This window comes from Miscanthus floridulus, chromosome 13 (assembly GCF_019320115.1).
Source record: "Miscanthus floridulus cultivar M001 chromosome 13, ASM1932011v1, whole genome shotgun sequence".
NCBI lineage: Eukaryota > Viridiplantae > Streptophyta > Magnoliopsida > Poales > Poaceae > Miscanthus > Miscanthus floridulus.
In genome coordinates this window covers 87,745,503-87,751,692 of record NC_089592.1, presented here as the reverse complement: position 1 = coordinate 87,751,692, position 6,190 = coordinate 87,745,503, and the positions used below count along the sequence as shown (strand labels likewise).

The window sequence follows — 6,190 nt, the reverse complement described above, 5'->3', positions numbered from 1 at the left end:
ATGACGAAGCGGCCCTCGAAGGTCTTGGGCACGGCGGCAATGGCCTCGGTGATGGTCTTGAAGTCGCCGCTCCCGTCCGGGGCCACCACTTTGTTGGGCTTCTGCACGCTGGGCAGCTGCAGGAGCCTCCGCTGGGTGGCCGGCATCCACTTGGGGAAGTCGCCGGGCGGCACCTGGCTGCGCCCGTCTTGGATCTCGTCGAACGTGCCGATGAGGCCCGTGGTCAGTACCCTGTGCTCAGGATGGCCGCCGGACATGGTGTCCTCCATCGTTGCCTCATCAAGCTGGCGCTTGGCCTCGGTGGCCGCCTCGTCGATCCCCATGAGCGTCCGGGACAGCAGCTCGCGCTTGCCGGCTAGCTCGTCGGGGAGCTCCTCCGCCACGAGAAGCTGGCGGTTCGCCTCGGCGGACGTGCTGGCGATGCTCTCGAGCTCGGCCGACAGAAGGTTGCGCCGGGCAGCGTGATCGGTCTCGTCGTCGGGCGACACGCCCAGCTTTTTCTGGCGGGCGAGGACGTCCTCTCCCTGGGCGCTGGTTATCTGAGACCACAAGGTGCTAAGCAGGCGCCGGCCGTTTGCGCCGTGGGACATGCCGGCAATCTTGTCCAGTGTGTCCGACAGGAGCTTCCGGTTTGCGCTCGCCACGTCCGCGATCTCGCCCAGCTTGTCATCGACGGACAGAAGCCCGCGGCCGCCGCTGGTCACCTCCTCGGCCTCGCCCATCTGCCAGCCAAGAAGCCGGCGGCCGTGCCCGGCACCCGCCAGGGTGGCGGGTGCGTTTAGGGCGACGTGTACGTTTAGGGCGACGTGTACGTTTAGTGTCGCCAGCTCGTCGACGGCGTCCGCATGTCGCCCTGCAGCTCCTGCACGGCCGTGTTCATGTCCGTCACCGCGAAGTCCAGGGCCCCGGAGGAGGACGTGGTCATGGTGGCCTCCTCCGCCTCCGCGAAGTAGTCCTCGACGCAGGCCTCCACGGCGTCCGCGAGCTTGTCCATGTTCCGCGTGGTGAGGAGGTGCAGCTCCGCGCCAGACCACACGGTACCCCGACACGGCCACCAGGCTGTACGTCAGGATGAAGATGGTCACGCCGTAGTCGAACCGCGCTTTCACCGTCGGGATGAACCGCGAGAAGGTGGCTGCCGCAGCTGCATGCACATTCACTTTTGGTGTCAGTGCTGCATGCTGTGATTTTATACTAATCGAGGGAGCGGGGCTTGTCGATCGTTGTCGGTTAAGTGATTACTATCACACAAAGCAATGACAAATGCAAAATACGTACCCAGCAGAAAGAGGGAGCCAGTGACGATGACCGGCTCGAGCTCGCCGGATCTGTCCGCCGCCCAGTGCACGCCGAGCGCGAGAACGCCGGTGCTCGCCGTCGCAACGACCCGGTTGAAACACTTGTACACGCTGCCACCTGCCCATGCAAAGACCAGCTGGTCAAGACAATATCCATGCATGCATGCACGCATATGTATGACAGCTCATCTGCGTGCACTGACTCTGCCAAGCAAAGCCGGTCGACTCACCGACAGTGTACTCGAAGACTACGACGACCGTCATGATGGCCCACATGGCAGCCCCACCAAACGCCGTCGTACAGGGGCCTGGTGTAGTAGAACACGGAGACGAGCGCGAGCGCCAGGCCGACCTTGAGCCCGTGCACCGCCTTCCGGGGATCATCTGCCGCGATCCACCACACCTTCCTCACGAACCCGGCGACCCTGCTCCACGCCTTGGCCAAGCAGGTCAGCAGCCACGCCCACGCCCTCGCGGCAGGGCCGCCGGCCTCGTGCTCCATGGTCACCGACGCGCCCTCCGGCACGGTCACCCGCCATTCCAGACCACTCTGCGCTTCCCTCGCGGCGGCGCGGCTGCCAAGACCGGTTGGGTCCCTATTGTAGCGTGTGAGAACACAGCAACAAAATGTGACCCCTGCAGTGTATTTGGTACGGTGGCTGACTGCTGTGAGTGAGGTTGACCTCTCTCTCTGTGTGTCCCGAATCGTGGGCTGACTTGATGCCATCACACCGGCCAGAGGATACAGGTACACGCAAGCACACGTACGCAACAGGACCCGTCTATAGGGCATACTACTGTACTGCAGCCGAAGCCGACGTGCGTGCATGCGTGGACCTGCAGTGAATAATTTTAAAAATTCTTGGACCAAAAATACAGTTTCAAAGTTGATGGACCTAGATGACACAAAACGAAAGTTAATGGACCAAAAAATGCAGTTTCAAAGTTGATGGACCTAGATGACACTTCACCGAAAGTTAATGGACCTCCGGTGTATTTTACTCTTTATGCAAACACCTCAACTACTAATAGAAGCAAAATTGATAACATAGGTAGTTTTGTTAATAAATTTATCTAAAAGTAACGTTAAGTACTCATTTGAATGAGCATACATTAAGAATTATTGCTTTGGAACTGGAAAAGTATGCAAAAGTTCTAGAATTTGGGACGGAACTGTAACGTGGTCGTTCTTGTGAATCTATGTTCTGTCATACAGCGAGTGGCAAGCCTAAAGGCTGATGCATGTGTCTTTGACTACGTGTGTGCTACTTTTCCTTAGCTTGCTGTCTGCGCTGCACGTGAATGAATGAGCCCGGGCAGACGCCCAGGATCGCCGGGCCCTGGGTCCGCCCATGAATATATATACACACCGGCGGAACCAGGGGTCCGCCCATGAATATGATACTTAATACAGGCGGGTATTGCAACTGTCTTCAATCAAAGGACATCGTTAATGGTACCTATAGATGCGTCCGCCTTCGTTAATCATATTAACTGAGGCGAGCATAGCATACCCACCTCACTTCGTTAATCATATTAACCGAGGCGAGCGTCTTAGCATACCCACTTCCGTTAATGTTCTCCAGAAAACAAAAAAAAACAAAAGAATTTTAGACTTTAGAGAGTCGAACCCACGACGGATCAACACTTCCGTGTCTCTACCATTACACCATACACTCATTCATATCTATATATAATAATTATGCTATCTTTTTATATCAATACACTAGGTTCGTGCCCGTGCGTTGCTACGGGACAGTTAAACTTTTACACTAAAAACACACGGATCACACTATAGGACGGAGGGGCGTTGTCGGCGCGCTGTCTGGGGGCGGCAACCGAGGGGGGCGTTGGTGCAGGGCAGGGGCGGTGGCGCAGCCAGCTGCGAGTGGGCGCAGCAGGCGGCGGCGCGCCCAGCTGCCATGACCGGTTGTATCTGCAGAGGGAGGAGACGATCACACGGGGGAGAGCAGGAAGGTGAGGCGAAGTTTTTGTCGCATCAAAACGGTGTCTCCTCTTTAGTTTTTTTTAAGTTGTGAGAGATTATTTTTTGTGTCGCAAATAGATGAGTAGGCCACACCCTACAACTGTTGGGCCGAAACTGCAAACACTGTTCATTGAGAAGGATGGTACCAGGAGCCGCACACATGTGCTCCATGCCTCCATCTCTTAACTAGCGCACGCATGCAATGCACAATGCGGATTTTCAGTAAAGCCAGATTATTTATGTTATCCATCATAGTAGTATGCCCGTGCTAATGCTACGGCAACATTCGAGTGTGTAAATTAGAACCATAGAAAGATATCACAAACTGGTACTCCCTCAAATTACATTCCAATGTTTTTCCTTTATGGATAATTACATTGCAACTCCATTAATTGCCATACAACTACATGCATAATTGGAATTTGCTGCGAATCCTAACCTGAGTAGTGGAAATAACCTCCACCGCAACACCAACACATGTATCATTAGCACATTGCATACTTATTAATAAATTAATAATGCAGTAAAGCAAGTTATAAGATCTAGTAGACATGCACGTGCGACACACACGTGTCTTTCAAAATTAATTTCTTGGAACAAAACATTACAATGTCATCTCTTGGATGTGTTATGAATTTTTTCGTTGAGGATAAACCTCGACCTGCACCTAACCTTTTGTGTCTTGTCTATTAGCAACACCCAAAACTTATCTTTAAGGTGGAACTTCAGCACACTTGGATGATCTTGACTCTGGCAGGGTCATTGATAGGTCAATCTCCATCTTAGTCTCTGGTGGGCCGAGTGAGGTCTCCAATCTCCATCTTAGTCTCTGGTGGGCCGAGTGAGGTCTCCAATCTCCATCTTAGTCTCTGGTGGGTGATCAAGCATCTCGTGTTTCAACATTATTTCAAGGATCACAGAAACAAGCTGCACTCACCCCTACTGAGTTCAGTGCTTGCTTCAATCTCTCACTCTTCTGGATAAGTTCCTTCTTCTCCTCCTTTTTTCAAAACTATGAACAATGAAAATGAAAGTACATTGATCAGGTCATAAAGTACAAGACAATGCCAAACAGATTTAAAAATGATCAGTTGTCTCGTTAAACTAAATATCAAGATCACCTTGAAAAGTTGAAAAAACATTACAAAAAAAACAGAGCTTACTAGGGTTAGAGCATGTTGCAGCACATAATTGTTATTTGTAGCTCATTATGGTTGAATATATAAAAAAGGAAAAGTAGTGCCGTGTTGGATTATTAATTAAATAGTAAAATGCAAACAATTTTTTTTTATAAAATCAACAAGCAGTTAGGTTTGAATGGCTTCCTTAGTATATGTTCGCTGAACTGACAACATGTAAATACTTTGGTGCATTTTGCATACTGACAACCGGTTTAAAATATTAGATTACAGGCACTCTACGTTACCATCTATTTGGAGGATTCAGAATGATTTCTCAACTGGAAGTGTGTGCACAGACAGGCGAGCTACCTTGCCCCTCGTCATGGAAGCACGGGCGCTGCAGAAGTACAGAGTCTAGAACCAAGCATCAGGATGAAGCAGTTGTGCTGGGGCTTGGGCTTGGGCTTGGGGTGAGGGGCTTCTACCTTCTAGGATGCCTCCTCTCTGGCAACATAGGGGTTTCTACTTTTAGTGGCAGAATAGCAATGGCTCTTTTCTAAGCATATGGGCAGCGATGGGTGAGTTTCAGCACAAATCTTATGATACACATGCAAGTACATAGTACGGTTGATATTGATAATAAGGAGTTAAGGAGCTAGCTACTTTTCATTAGATAGTAGAGGCAACAGGATTTTTCATTAGTATTCAATTCTAAAGAATGAACTGCAGGCAAGCAACTGACCCAAAATTCTAAATCACATACCTCCAAGATGTAGATAGGAGTCCAGCTCCTCTTCGCAGTGGAACACCATCAAACACCTACGTTGCATCCAAAAGCAAAACATAATTAATTTAAACATGACCGCCTGCAATTGCTCCCTGCTCATATTGGGTGAAATGCTAGATCCAATGCAGATCCAGAGAGGAAGGTAGAGAGTGGACTCACAGCCATAGAGACTGTGGAGGACAGAGACGTTGGGGAAGGCCATCGTGGAACCAGCCTCTGCCATTGCAACCATGATCCAGCCTCCGCCACCGCAACCATGGATCCGGGGTGGGGCGGCGCACACGACGGAGTGGGGGTGGGGGGCACCTTTGACTCTTTGATGGAGCTGTGCCGCGGCCTCGTAAGCCATCACTGTCGGGGCGGGGGCATCCGTAGATCCGGCCGGCGCCACGTCCTCGGCAGGGGCGGCGAGATCCCTGGAGTGATGGCGGCGGCGCCAGAGCTGTGGCCGGCCAGCAAGGATCTGCAGCCGGGCCGCTAGGGTTTTTGGCCTATTGCGCATTCGTCGTGGCTCCGGGGTAGGAAGACAGGCGAGGGACCGACGTCGGGGTAGGCAGGCCAACGCAACGGCTGTGCGGCACAGGCGGGATGAAGACCGGCGTCGGTGGAGACGGCTAGGTGGGGGGAGCTCACGTCCTGATGGTGCGTTCTTTTTTTTGTGTGTCGCATCGGGGATGCACGGAAGCCAGCGGCTTTGGTGTCGCACCTGTGGACGGAATAGTTATGAATATTTTAGTTGTAGAGATTGTAATCTTATATTGGATAATTTGGCTACTAAATAAACTCAAATGAAAAAACTTTTAACCACAAAGTTTTAAATCATGTCAAGTACTACGAGTTTGGTATAGGATATATCTCCATCAGAGATAATTTAAAAAATTCAAAAAATTGAGTCTCAAAACATGTGAATTTCAAACACATATTTAAGACCCTCGATGACTTTAAATCAAAAACTTGTCAATATCAAGCATGTAGATCAGGTCGGCCAGTAGAACTT

The 6,190-nt window shown here is 51.1% G+C and overlaps 1 pseudogene; it reads right to left on the bottom strand.

Moving 5' to 3' along the window:
- Positions 1–814: 814 nt before the first annotated feature.
- On the bottom strand, positions 815–2,025 carry LOC136500255 (aluminum-activated malate transporter 10-like; annotated as a pseudogene).
- Positions 2,026–6,190: the final 4,165 nt, after the last annotated feature.